Raw genomic sequence first — 14,595 nt, 5'->3', positions numbered from 1 at the left:
GCCTGTAAATGTAATAGTTAACTGTTCTACCTGTCGTACCAAACCATATGGGCATAAATGGCATAATACTAGGCAATGGATGACCATAAATGGTTTCACCTATCGATGATCATACCTTCTTTTATTAGTTGTCCCTTGGACAAATCAGAAATGGGGGGGGGGGTATGACCTTATGGGTGTCAAGGCGGAAGCATGCTCCATGTCCCTGCACCTGGAGGAAAATAAATAATTGGTTATGTTGTGCCATTGATGTAGAGAAACCATCTGTTTCTCCCCATCAATTGCAAATGTATTCTACAGCGACCATAAACCATTGATGATTATATATGTTTTATATATATATAAATAACACTTTCTGACAAATATATATAAAATATCTGAGATGCATTCGAATGCATATGTCTCATCACATTTCTTTCTTTCTCTTTCTTTCTTTCTTTCTTTCTTTCTTTCTTTCTTTCTTTCTTTCTTTCTTTCTTTCTTTCTTTCTTTCTTTCTTCTTGTCTGCTTTCCCTCTATCCCTACACTGTGTCAATTTGGCTGGCCTTTCTAGCTTACCCCAATGTCAGGAAAGTCATTCCTGGTCTCTTTTTCTCGTTGAACTCAAGCTTTGCCCTTGTTGTATTGGCTCTGTTCTCCGTATGTAAAAAAATTACATCTTACACTTTGTTTATCCCTCTCTACCACTCTGTTTATTTTTTACTTTAAAATTTTAACAACTAGCATTTGTGGCCTGCAGGCTTAGATTAGAGAGAGAGAGAGAGAGAATATTTATCAGCACCTTTGGTATTTAATATTTATATTACTAGTTTTTAAGTCACACACCCATGACAGTCGGTATGTTGCTTTACTAATGAGAGAACCAGGAGGAGGCAGTCTTATTTAAGGATCAGAAATTTAAAGAAAGCACAGATATAATAAGGATTTAAAATGAACTGAATAGGTTAAAAGGTATGTATACATTATAAATTTGATGATGGTTTTCACTTTTTAGGGTGTCAGTGTCAACACGTTTCGGGCTTGATCAACTTTGATCAAGTGATTACTAAAACCTGGAAAACATTACTATCCATGAATATTGGATTATCATGGATAGTAATGTTTTCCAGGTTTTAGTAATCACTTGATCAAAGTTGATGTGAACTGGTATAAATATCAGTCAGAGGGCAGTAAGCCCACACACCTTGAAAAAGGGCTATTCTAAACAGCCCGAAACGCGTTGGTGGGAGGTGAGGACCTTTGGAGTGTTGGAGGTAATTTGGCTATTTAACATCACGAGCCCCTTTTGGTGGTATCCCTTCCATCCGGATAGGAGGGCACCCCAATTTTTGCCGACAATACCCAAATCTCCTTGCCATTTCAACTTTTTGTATTTTTGTACCCTTGTGTACATTACTGTACTTTTATTGGACGTTTTAAGTATTTTTTATCTGTATCCATTGCATCTTGGAAATAAATCCTTTTTATGTGACCTGGATTGCCTGATTTGAGTGACGTCCAGACCAAAGATACCTTTTGATGAACATAGGGCACTAGCCCTTGGTAAGTCATTCTTAATTTGAGTCCCCCGCCGAGGAGACCAGACTATTGTATCATGTTTATCGGTGTAGGAGGAAACAGGCTGACTAAAGATACCTTGATGTGCACATAGGGCACTGGCTTAAGGTCAGTTATCAGGGTCCTTTAGTCAACTACTAGACAAGGATCTACTATACAAGCTTTTGGTATACCAGACCAAGGAATAAAGAACACAGCGCCTATGATTTTCCAATTTTGTGTAAGAAATGATAGCCCTCTAATGCTAAAAGCGAAGGAAACACTGAACAGAATATGAGTCATATAGATCACCGGACCAGCGCGATGGTGATCACAGATGATCAAACATTAATCCATCTAGAAAAGAAGATAATTTACTGTATATGATATCCCTAAAATAAATAAAATAAACTATTCTAACACAGATACTGTATAAGGAAGATTTTTAGGATGAAGAAATTTTCAGGACCAGAAGGGCCTTGCCTATCAAACAGGTACAACCTATTAGCATTGCCAAAAGAATAATAATATCAAATTCCATAGAAAAAGAAGAGGGAAAAAAAAAACACATACCATTATATAAAATAAAATTATAGGCTACAACAGGTGTATATTAAACCTCTCAAAAAAATAACTAAGGGCCTGTTTCAGATCTGTTTGCTAGGCTGCGTATACAGGCCAGCAAACAGGTCAGTGCATCCCACTGAATGCCCACGCCCCCTCCCGCTAGCATGCGAGGGATGTGTAAGATAACACATCCCCTGTCATGCAGCTGAAGGGGCAAAAAACCATTCTTTGGTCACCGACCAGCAAATGATTTTTCTTACCTTCGTAAATAAAAGTCAGTCTAAACTGATTTTTATTTCCGCCAGAGGTGGCCGAAAAGGGGGCGGGTGCTGATGTCATGTGGGTGCTGAGGTGCAGAAGTGCCGAGGTGGCATTGACCTACCTGCGTTCCCAGGGGATGTTCATAAAACCTATTCCACCATCGGAAACAGAGAAGAATTTGATGGGGCTGTGTGCTCTGTGCTGGCCCCGCAGCTATAAGACTGTCAGCGCTTTGGATTACAAATACCCATCTGGGTGGTTCAGCGGAGTAATACTTCCAAATTACTATTTCCGGAGTGCAATTCTGGTAAAATTTTGGAGAGACTGACCCTCAACCAATCCACACAAAAGTGCATCACCCCACAGGGTTTCAAATCCTTATGCGGGACTGGTAAATATATCATAGCCATTGCCTCTAACAGAACTTTTTGGATAACTATATAGCCTCATCTATAACTGATTAATTACTAAAAGCCGCAATTAAGCCATCTATATACATATATTTATGTTGTATGTCCTGTTTGTCTACTCATTGTGCACAATTGATATATATATATTTTATATGAATTACTCTATATGAATTTTTTTAATAAATGCACTTTTTGTTACATAATCAGTATAGACATTTCATTTACTGAGCAGGACTGAGCTTCTTAAAGTGACAGTTACCTAGCTGGTTTCTGTCACAATCCTCCATTTCTGTTCGGTAAAAAGGCCAGGGACGATTTTTGGTCCCAGTCCATCCCTGATTAATACAGTATTGATTGGATATTCTTTTTAGAGGCTCAAACTGGCCTTTAGTAAATGCTGCATTTTAATTGTAAAATCTTCTGTCACTCTGCAGTCGATCCTATCGGTTTCAAAACCCCTTTACAAACCACCACTTGTTCTTTTTCAAAACTGTCCTTTCTTCACAATCACTTTAAAAATTAAAAAGGAAAAAAAAAGGGAAATCAACCAAAAACATTTAAAAAAAGTTACAGAAATACAGTGCAAAACAGATGGGGAAACCCCAAAAGCCAATCATAACATTTGGCAATATACAGTATGCCAACTTGATTTAAAAAAAAAAGGAAACATGTACTTTTGGTGTTTCAGTTCACTCAACTAAGAAGATTATAGTTTGAAAAGCTGTTGGATTTCCAAATAGAACTCAACAGGAATAAACTGAAAGCAAAATAGTTCCATCTTGTGAAGTATTGATCCATTTGCTGAACAGTGCATGCTGTCTAAAATGAGAGCAATTAAATATGCAGCATCAAAGTGATCTCTAGAAAATGATGTGTGCATCATTTTCCCATGTCACAGTACAGCCTATATTATTGCTATTTGTGTGGACGGCATACAGTACATAGAAATCAATAGAACCATCCAGTTATGTTTTACTGGTGGTTTACATGTGTTGTTTTCCTTTGGGAAAGCGCCAGAAACAATTTCTAAAAAAGTGCTCACCTAGATGACCCTTAAAGGTCGCTTAACTCTAGTCATTCTTAACTAACAGTCGCTTAACTCTAGTCATTCTGCAAATGCAGAACACAAATCATTTTTTTATTTGAAAGCCATTTTTTTATTTAATTACCATACAGATGTGTCCTCATTCACCTTTGCTCTATGCATCACAGTGTCCTTGTGCCTTACAGTAACATCAGAAATTCTCCTTTTTTCAATACTTATATCTTTTTTTACGGGATACGTTCATTTGGGCTATAGCATGATGGTCGACAGTCATTAGGTCAACACCATTAGGACGACATGGGAAAATGTCAACATGGGTCTAGGTGGACATAGGGAAAGGTTGACATGGTTCTAGGTCAACAGGTCATTAGTTTGACAATGTTTAGGTCGACAGTCAAAAGGTCAACATGGGGTTTTTCACTGTTTTTTGAGCAAACATGTGCCGACAGGCGGTATTTCATGCCCTACCATCCACTAGGGCGAGGTGGGAGAATAAAATAGTGTACGACGCATTGCGAGCGCAGCGAGTGATGCGAGGACATGCGGTGCACTAGAAACTGTGCCCATATCGACTGTGTTGACATTCAGGTAAAAAACAGTGAAAAACCCCATGCTGACCTTTTGACTGTCAACCTAGACATTGTCGAACGAATGACCTGTCAAACTTACAACCTGTCTAACTAATGACCTTTCGACCTACAACCATGTGGACCTCTCCCCATGTCGACATACACATATGTCGACATTTTCCCATGTCGACCTAATGGTGTCGACCTAATGACTGTCGACCATCATTCTGTAGACCAAATGATCCCAAACCCTTTTTTAAACCAGCTAGGCCATAACAGGGATCTACTGTGTCCTGTGTTGCCCCCTCTCCTTTGTGTATGATGTTACTCAAAGGGCTAGTGCCAGCACACATCCAGAAGCTTAGCGGTACCTAGTCTGTAAGACGTTCCAAGCTGATACTGTGTAATATATATAGATATAAAGATATAAAACCAATGTAAATTAAGTGGATTTCCAAGGGCTTAAAAAACATGAAACAATCTTTATGTGCAAAATGTACTCTCAAATTCCAATGTTTTGAGATGCAACCCTCTCTTTTTCAAGGTGAGTAACAAATAAAGCAAAATGCAACTTATATAAATAGAGGAACAGGTCCCAAAAAATCCCCTCACCCGTGCCAGCCAGATGGGAACATCAAGCGGCGGCCGTCTCCAGGCCGGCCCGTATCCATGACGTCAGGCTATTGAGACCCGTTGCCATAGTGAATGACCTGGTGTCTATCGATTTGCGATTAATGGCACCCAAGGCTGATATATATATATATATATATATATATATATATGGGCAGGTACTGTCCTAAGGGTGCTGCTAGCTGCAGGAGGTTTCTGTCCTCCTTGAGCTTACTTTAGAACCCCTGCATTAAGGTTTAACAGGTGTCCAACTCCCCACCTGCCACTGTAGTCTGCTAGCCAGAAGAAAGGGCTGTGTTGAGGCAATGGGGCCATCCAGTCATGCACATTGCTAGTTTGCACAGTCCACTGAGGGTTGCCTTACTTGCACATCTGAGTTTAAAAGAATGTGTAAAAAATAAAGTAATCCAGCCACAGCTATTCTGAATCTGTGTATTTGTATGGGTAGACAGTGTCTACATCAACAGTTAAAAGGTTGATCACCATTGGTCAACAGTCAAAAGTTTGACATATAACATAGATCGACGTGAAAAGGGTCGACATGGGTGTTTCACCTTTTGTGTCTATGTTGACATAGGTCAACATGGGCACCATAGAAGTGTACCATGTTCCCTTGCATGGCTCACTGCACTGCTTTGGGCAGCGGGACTATTTTACTATGCGCACTGGGTTGGTAAAGTATGAACAACTCATGTCGACCTATTGACCATGCCAACCTGTGTTGACCTTTTGACTGTCGATCAATAGTGGTCAACCTTTTGACTGTCAACCTAATGACTGCATGCAATTTGTAAATACTGTAGGTGCACCCGTTCTTTTTTTGTTCTTTTTATACACAAATACAGTACAAGCTAATGTTTTTGGTACAGTACACTGTGAGCTAGATAAAGGTCCTAGGTTTACAAGTAGATGTCTGCATTGGCTCTGAGCAATGTAGAATATCATAGAGCTAAAATCACATCATTAACGTTGATAACATTTGGTAGACCGGAAACTTTTCAGATATTTAGTCCTATGTTGTATCCTACCAGGATGCTGCTGATTTTATATCCATTTAGTGGTTCCATCAGCTATACACCAGGAGCCACCGCTCATGACTCATTCTTACTGGATATTTTTTTTTACCAAATACAATATAAAACAGGTTCTTATATTTTCTTTAGTCTTTAGTCACAGAGGAACTATGACATCATTTAAGATGAAAAACATAGTTAAACTTATTTTATAGAGCAGTTCAGTAGCAAAGTTATGTATAAATGCAACACTTTTACTGGTATTTCTTATTATTTTTAGAATTATGCTACTTGTCAAACAGATGTTAATGTTACAATGTAGTCCACCCACCTGTTCTATTTATAGAATGGTTTACAATAGAAGTACTAGTTTTATTGAAAGAATTCTTATATGTAATAATCCAATATAGGAATAGTGTACGGTGCACTAAGCAGTGTTCATTCAGTAAATTTCCACTTTATGAACAATTTTATTTCTCTAATTTATTTTAAATATATACTGCATCAAATGTATGCTCTAAATTTAAAATGAAAATGATCACAAAAATGTTTTGTTAAAAGTGGTAACAATATCTTGTAACCAATATTTACTGCACTTAAAATATATTGATTAGAGCACTAGTCTCCAACCTTTTTTGGGGCGTGAGCTACTCACGTCAAATTAGCTACTAAAGTAAAAAAAAAATGGTACTTGTTTCCTAGCACGGCGCCCATCGCATACATTAACTTAAGGTATGCAATGGGACCCAACGGACCCGATTTCGCGCTTTTTTTGAGGTTTCCCGACAAATGTAAAATCGGGTCCATCGCATGCCATTATAATGGCATGCGATGTGACCGATGCGTAATACATCTGAAGTAATGCACGTGCCCTCGCTGGGCTCGCTGCGCTCACCACGCTTTGGGCTTGGTGGCTCGCTGCGCTCGCCACACTATATAGAGACAACTCCACGCCGACGTGGATAGTGGGGGTATGAAAATGTCGGAGGACGCGTACCACTGCGCTTGCCCCGCTTCGGGTTCATGTTGATCGTGGCGTGGCGTTAAAAATGGGGGGCATACAATGAAAAATGGGGTCTGGGGGCATTTACCATTGGGGCCAATGTAAAATCGGGTCTCAGGGACCATTTAACATTGGTTCCAATGTAAAAAATCGGGTCGGTCGGGTCAATCGATGGTTGCATGCAATGTGATGGTTGCATGTGATGCGATTGATCTGATTTTTGTGATGCGATTGATACGATATTTGCAACCCGATTACATACAATTAAAATCGGTGGTGCCGTACTAGGAAACAAGTACCAAATAAATCTGCCTAATGACCAAATAATGCCCTTTACACATTATGTCACACACTGTAATGCCTCTTACACATTATGCCACATACCGCAATGTCCCAGACAGTATAAGCCACACACTGCAATGTCCAATATGATGCATACATACCTCCCAACACTAGAGGCAGAGGAGAAGTGATGGTACTTGTTTCCTAGCACGGTCACACCGATTTTGATCAGGTCGGAAAAATCGCGTCGATCGCATGCGACCAAATCGCATGTGATGCGACCGACGCGATGGACCCCAAATTTACATTGATTCAAATGTGAATAGGGTCCCTGGGACCCTATTTCACATTGGATTCAATGTAAAATTGTCCCCAGACCCCAATTTAAACCCCCCTGATGGCTCAACTGCCCCCATTGTGAACGGCACCCCACGATTAATGCCAACCCTAAGCGTGGCGAGCACGCGAGGGGCGGCGGTACGCGTCCTCTGACATTTTCATACCCCTACTATCCACGTCAGCGTGGAGTTAAGAATATAAAGTGTGGTGAGCCCGAAGCATGGCGAGCGCAGCGAGCCCCGCAAGGGGACGCGTATAACTTTACAGGTATACGCGTCCCCTCGTGGGGCTCGCTGCACTCCCCACGCTTCGGGCTCAGTGGCTCCCTGCGCTCGCCACACTTTATATTCTCAACTCCACGCCGACGTGGATAGTAGGGGTATGAAAAGGACGGAGGACGCGTACCGCCGCCGCTCGCCACGCTTCGGGTTGGCGTCAATCGTGGGGTGCCGTTCACAATGGGGGGGCATTAATTAATACCCATGACGGGGGCATATAAAATGAGAAATGGCCCATATTGGGCCATTCCCCTTTGTTTCCTATGTAAAATGTAGTTAATCGCGTCCATCGCATCTTGTGCCATTATAATGGCACAAGACCGAAGCGATCAACGCGATTGCAATGTTAAAAATATTTTAACATTGAACCCTATGGCAAAATCGCGTTAATCGCGTCGTTCGCGTGCCATGTTAATGCCCGCGACCGACGCGATTAACGCGATTTTGCCTTTGCCGGCAAAATGTACCAGATTTCAAAGGAAATCAGGTCCATCGCGTTACTCGTGTACCTTAACTTAAGGTGCACGAGTAGTAACGACTGTGGCCGTTCTAGGAAACAAGTACCGAAGGGACATCTGCGCGTGCCGAAATGAGGGGGCATGGCCTACTATTGTGGAACTCCTACAAGGCCACATCCCCCATTTTTTTCTGCTATGGGGTCATTGCCAGTGCTCTGAGAGCTGCTGGCCATGCCCTAACATATATACACATGCAGCAGTTACACAATGCCACTAATACCCACGCTAATTCCATAAACACAATGCCAGATAAGCAATGGGTGCCTGATTGTGGTGCCATTGCAAATAAATACTGTGGAGGTACTGTGTGCGCGTCAAAAAATAGGTGTAGCCACATGTCATGCGACCAATGAAAGTGAGGGTGTGATACACATATGCCCCCAATATTGCAGTGCCAGATATACATATATGTCCCAAATTGTGCCAGGTATGCCCCCAATAGTGCCACATACACATATGCCTCCAAAATAGTGCCAGGTATGCCCCGAACAGAGTGGGTGCAGCCAAAGAATGGTCTGAAGTAATAAATAAGTATGAATATTGAGTGTGGATTAGAGACAAAGATCTTGAGAAGAGTGAGGAGGTCAGGTTGGGAGAAATTTGAGATAAGCAGAGATGTACTGTATGTTGGTTAATGGTCTTGTGTGGGAGTAAAAGCATTTTATATTGAATTTGGTATAATTAAGGTAACCAACGGAGGGATTGACAATGGGGATCCACAGGAAAATAAGAACAAGCAAGGAAATTAGCCTCAAAGCTACATTCAGAATGAGATGTATTGATGAGAAACTTTTTTTGGCAAGACCAATAAGAAAATTATTGCGGAAGCCAATGAGAGGATAGATTACAGTTTAAGCTGTTTCTTGTGCAAGCTATGGTTATACAGGTTGAGTATCCCTTATCCAAAATGCTCGGGACCAGGAGAATTTTGGATAACGGATTATTCCGTATTTCGGAATATTTTAATATTTCAATGATGCATTTTGAAGTATCTTGCATGTATGCTGTATAAACACATAATATACACACAAATATATTTTATTACCACCTAAAATACACACAAATATATTTTATTTGTTCAAAAAACAAGGTTTCAAAACGTGAAACAAAATGTGTGTACTATCTCAGCACTGAATTTGAATGCCAAGCAATCATTGTCTTGCACATATATAGTGCCAGTTACATATCATGTCCTCAGTAGTGCTGTTACAAATGTCCCCAGTGAGTTTTTAGCAAAAAAAAAAAAATTTTTTCACTTTCTTGAATGTCTGGTTTTCGGAATAATTCGGATAACGGATATTCGGATACGGGATACTCGACCTGTATGTCATACCCAAATCTAACTCAACCTGTAGTGCACATGGTTTTGCACATTTTGAGAACAAATGTGTCCTGTGATCAGATCTGAATTAGGCCCTAAGAGTTATGAAACCTATGATAGCATACCTCCCAACAAGACCCATTGCAGGAGGGACATACTGCTCTGTTCCTGTATTTGACTCGTAATGCATGATGCAATCACCTGCTTTAAACAGGTTTCTTGATAAGAAAGGTAAGAAAGCTGAGGGTAATTATAAATTATGAGGGAAGTCCAGGAATAGAGAGGTTCATTGTGACCGGACTCCTGCCCTAGGCTCTGGCTACACCTTTTGGGTCCGCAGATGGGGGTTTCTGACTAATAGGGGATTACCTGTTACTGACTAAACCCACTATTTAGTGGGTGGGCTATCACTGCCACCACCAAACTCCTACCACATGGCATCTGGAACCACAGATACCTTATCAGGCCCACACACTGGCATCTGAGTACTACCTGCTAGGGTGTATGCGCCAACACACTGCTGACACACCAACTGGTATTGGCTTGTTCCCTACTGGTCACTGACCAGGCCTCTGCAACAGTAGGGGGCAGAGGCAAGCTGGGAGACGCTGGATCTTTTACCCAGTACAGGGGGAAAACGGGACTATGTTTTGGTGTATTCCTGTTGGTCACAAGATGAAAATGGTCATCTTGAGGCAAAGGATGTTTAATGCTCAAATCTGAAAAGAACTCTTCTCTCATCTCTAAGAGGCACAACATACTGATATTCACAGCATTCAAATACATGTAGAAGTACAATTTTACAGACCAACCTTGTGCCTTTTTATCCAGATTCAAAGAGTAATTCCACCCTCTCCAACTAATCAGCATAAGTGCATAAATGGTACACGCCTAGGACATTTGTATTCATATATCAATTAGACCATTTTACTGGCATAAATAAATACAGATTATACACCAAAAGGCTCAATCCAATTTCCTTACAACAGCGGTTCTCAAACTATTGGTCCTGGCCCCACAGTGGGTCTTGACCTTCTCAGCATGGGGTCGCAACTCCATGTTGCGGACTATCAGGCTGCTGAATTTTCTAATCTCAGTCAGTGTTTCAAGAAATCTGAAAAATCTGTTGAGTCGTCTGTTTTTTTTAGACTCCTCCCATCATTTTGTGCCTCCACAATGCTGCCATGTAAGTGCTGTCTGCTGACTACACATGTGATTACCTTCTGCAGTAACTTGCTGGGGTCCTCTCATTATTTTTATTGTCTGATGGGGTCCCAGAGCAATATTGTTTGAGGACCCCTGCCTTAGAATATCCACCAAATGGATAGGAAAGCATGGATTCCTTTACCTACTTGACACTCCACATACAAATGTCCTCCGTAACTACTAACACTTTGCATACAGGACAGCAAACACCCAGCCCGCTACCTGCTGTGCACTGGTCATTCAACAGCATTCTGCTAGGAATCTCATCTCTTTGTCACAGAGGCTGCTGAATTCCTTCCTCCCGTCATTTACAAAGTGCATTTTACTTTTAAAATACATTTGTGGTAAACTTTATATGGTACTCTTTACTTAGCACGGCGCCCACGATTTTGATCGTGGTCATCGCAGGTAAAAAAATCACGGGCATCGCGGGCATTGAATGCACTAAAAATCGGGTGCGATGCGACCGACGTGATGCCCGCGATTTCCCATAGGGAACAATGTTAAATGTCTCAATTGACCCGAATTTCCTGTTCAATGCCTCAATTGACCCGATTTTTCCATAGGAAACAATGTTAAATGGCCCACAGAGGCCAAATAGCCACCCTGAAGTGTTAAATGGCCCCCACAATTGTTAACGCCACCCCACGATCAACGTCAACCCGAAGCGTGGCGAGCGCAGCGAGCCCGAGAGGGGCGGCGGTACGCGTCCTACGACCTTTTCATACCCCCACTATCCACGTTGGCGTGGAGTTGAGAATAGAATAGTGTGGCGAGCGCAGCGTGCCACCGAGCCCGAAGCGTGGCGAGCGCACGCGGATACCTTCACAGGTAAACGCGGCCCTTCACGGGCTTCACAGGTATCCGCTACGCTCGCCACGCTTCGGGCTCGGTGGCTCACTGCGCTCGCCACACTATTCCATTCTCAACTCCACGCCGACGTGGATAGTGGGGGTATGAAAAGGTCGTAGGACGCGTACTGCCGCCCCTCACGGGCTCGCTGCGCTCGCCACGCTTCGGGTTGACGTTGAACGTGGGGTGGCATTAACAATTGTGGGGGCCATTTCACACTTCAGGGTGGCTATTTGGCCTCTGTGGGCCATTTAACATTGTTTCCTATGGAAAAATCGGGTCAATTGAGGCATTGAACATTGTTCCCTATGGGAAATTGCGGGCATCGCGTCGGTCGCATCGCACCCGATTTTTTAGTGCATTCAATGCCCGCAATGGCCACGATGGGCGCCCTTCTAGGTAAAGAGTACCCTTAATATAATAATACATTGGACCTACTGTATATATTATATACATGCTCTGTACCTGGCTTCACCCCACAGCAACACTGCAGCAGGGAACCTGTCCCAGCTCAGTGCTGCTCATACAGTTTAAAACACATATTAAACCTGTCAAGTGCCCATTTGCGTGTAAAGATTTTGCGACGGCACTGGGAGAAACCCTTTCAGTCCCATGGCGTCTATTTTGTCTGTGTGGGACGGGATCTCCGGCTACAGACATGTTGGGATGTATGGTGAAAGAGATGTTTATATTAAAGATTGGGATAGTAAAATGACTACCCTTGAATGAATACACCCAGGGCCGGTGGTGTCCGGCGCCCTCCTGCAAACCATACATTTTGTGTCCGCAAAATGTTGCAGGCACTAAAGGTGCCCATACACGCTGCGAGAATCGCATATGTTATGGGCTAGATCGCATCGCACGGCATGCATGCAATGTGTGTGCAATGCGATCCGAAAGCAGTACAAAAAGTATGTGCAGCACATACTTTTTCTACTGTGCAATGCGATGCCCTCAGGAGCGCACATTGCATTGCACGCTGCTATTGCAGCATGTATGGCCACCTTTGGGCACATAACCCAAGCCCATTATTTAAAAAGTGTCTAAATTAATATTAAAAAAATCTACAATTATTAAAATTTTTGTTATAAACATGTATAATAAAAGACTCACTTTTTATTTTGCTGTTTAACTTATCTTGTGCAGTCCCTCCTCTTCTATCTGCATAGGCAGGATGCTGAGGACACCATTACACCCCACTTGTGACTGAGGGGGAAAGGAGGGGAAAGAAGGAGGAGGTAGAAGAGGGGAGGAGATAGAGGGGGCGGAGTGTTGAAGACTGGTAGTGGCACTGGCACAGCACACTGAGAAGAGGGAAGGAAGGGGAGGCGGCACTGCTGCCTGTTCGTCATTTGATTGAAAGGCGCAGGGAGCAATGGGTAGGGGGCGGATCCAGACATGACATTTCATCCAGGCATTCACAAACAGCACTACATGCCTCAGCGCAAGTGTCTGTGAGGAAGAGGGGGCAGGTCGCAGGAGGAGGACAGTGTGTGCACGGTGCAGGGAGCTGCTCAGCCTCTCCATACTGCTGCCCGATGTCAGACAGGCACTGTGGGTGGCGTGCAGGCTGTGTGCACTCGCGGTGCAGGGAGCAGCTGTTTATACTGCCGCACACTGTCAGACAGGCGCTGCGGGTGGCGTTCAAGAGGCAGTGACAGTGAGGGCTAAGGCAGCTTTAGCAGAACAGGGAGGGAGCAGTGGCGTAACTTGGGGTCCGCAGCCCCAGCGATGGCGGGGGGAGCAGGCGGCACCGGGGCGCAGGTTCACAGTGTTTTCCCCGTCGGCCGACTGGTACACAGCATTGTATATTCGCCGCCTGGGAGCCCGGAATACACAGCAGCGATGCGTGTAAGCTGGAAGGGCAGCGGGTATCGTGGAAAGGGAATCGCTCTCTTGCTGTCTGTGTGAGGATGCAGTGACAAGTTCACTAAGCGTCCTTACACAGACAGCGCTCCCCCTTCATCCATGCCCAATGCCCTTCCAGCGTGCATGCAGCGCTGCTGTGTATTCCGACCGGGCTCCCAGGCGGCGAATGTACAATGCTGTGTACCAGTCGGCTGTAAGGACCTGGCTGGATGCGGTAAGCAGGAGGGGGAGAGAGAGCGTCAGCCTGAAAAGCGCTCACCTCCGCTGGCTATTATGCCCTGCCGGGGGATCTGTCACACGTGTCATTGACTGTCCAGCTTCCCCTGATCCCCAGGCGGCGTTGCCCACTCTGCTTGATCCCCGGGGGCTGCTGGCATTAAAAAAAAAAAAAAAAGAGAAGGGGGGGGGGGGGGGGGCAGAATTCATTTTGGCAGCGCCGGCCCTGAATACACCTTTAGATTTGTCAGCCCAACCTTTCTGGTGAGAACACAAATCTGGTAATGGATTCCAGCACATTACAATCATCCATTCATTCACAAATGCTGGAAAAAGGACAAAAAAATAACCATTGTCTGTTTTCCAGTGTTTATGAGCAAATGTTCAATTCTCCTATGCTCCCATACATTCCCAGATTTTTGTTTCCAACAGAGAGATTGGACAGATACATCTTTAGCTGTGTACCCAGTTTTAGTGATATGAATAAAATGTGTATGTGAATACACACTGACCAGCACAGCTGACCCTAGATTGCCCCTATGTTTGTATTCTAATTTGGAATATTACTGTTAAGATCTCACAATGTTTCAGTGTTTTGTTGTCTCCTACTGTCGTTTTTATTTATTTACTTTCTCTACTCTGCAATTTAAATTCTTTTTTTTTTTACAAATAAAATAATA

This window comes from Crinia signifera, chromosome 9 (assembly GCF_055691185.1).
Source record: "Crinia signifera chromosome 9, ASM5569118v1, whole genome shotgun sequence".
Classification (NCBI taxonomy): Eukaryota; Metazoa; Chordata; class Amphibia; order Anura; family Myobatrachidae; genus Crinia; species Crinia signifera.
The sequence above is the reverse complement of the archived record's forward strand: the minus strand, read 5'-3'. Positions refer to the sequence as shown.